A 661-nucleotide genomic window follows, 5' to 3' on the forward strand; every position below is an offset into this window, starting at 1 on the left:
AAAAAAATAGATACTTTATAAAAGATATCTTATGAATCTTCATTTAGAAGATTAGAATGCTTGAACTCAGCAGAAAATAACCCTGAAGACCATAGCTCAAGTTCTGTATTACCTACTGCTCTGCTCACTTTGAGGGCTCATTTTCTTTCAACCCTTTAACATCTCACAAAACTAGACAATAATTCAGAATTCTGAATTCCTTGGGAGCCTAAAGAAGGCAATTAGATATCATTATTAGTGGCTTAACATTAATGGTAAAATTTCTTCTATCTGATATGCTTAATTCTATTTTTAATTTCCCAAATCATTAACTGCTGAAGCATAATTAAAGAGAGCCAGTTATTACTGCCAATTTGCACAAGCTCTTTTTCAATGACATTGAAAAAGTGAAATGTTAATATGGAGTATAAAACTCTGCTTATTTAATGTTATAATTTGTACTGAATATTTAGTGAACAAAAGTGATTGCCTGAATGGAAGAAAATAATACATACAATATTCAGCTTGATGGTTTTAGAATGTGGCAAAACTGAAGCAACATTGATATTGCCAATTAATTTCCATTCAGAAGTGCAGTGTATTTAGGTTTAATTTTCCTAAGTTAGTAAATAATGTAGGGTGATACTTTAAAAGCAGCTGTGCTTCTTTTGTACATTTCAAC

This window comes from Pteropus vampyrus, unplaced genomic scaffold (assembly GCF_000151845.1).
Source record: "Pteropus vampyrus isolate Shadow unplaced genomic scaffold, Pvam_2.0 Scaffold284, whole genome shotgun sequence".
NCBI lineage: Eukaryota > Metazoa > Chordata > Mammalia > Chiroptera > Pteropodidae > Pteropus > Pteropus vampyrus.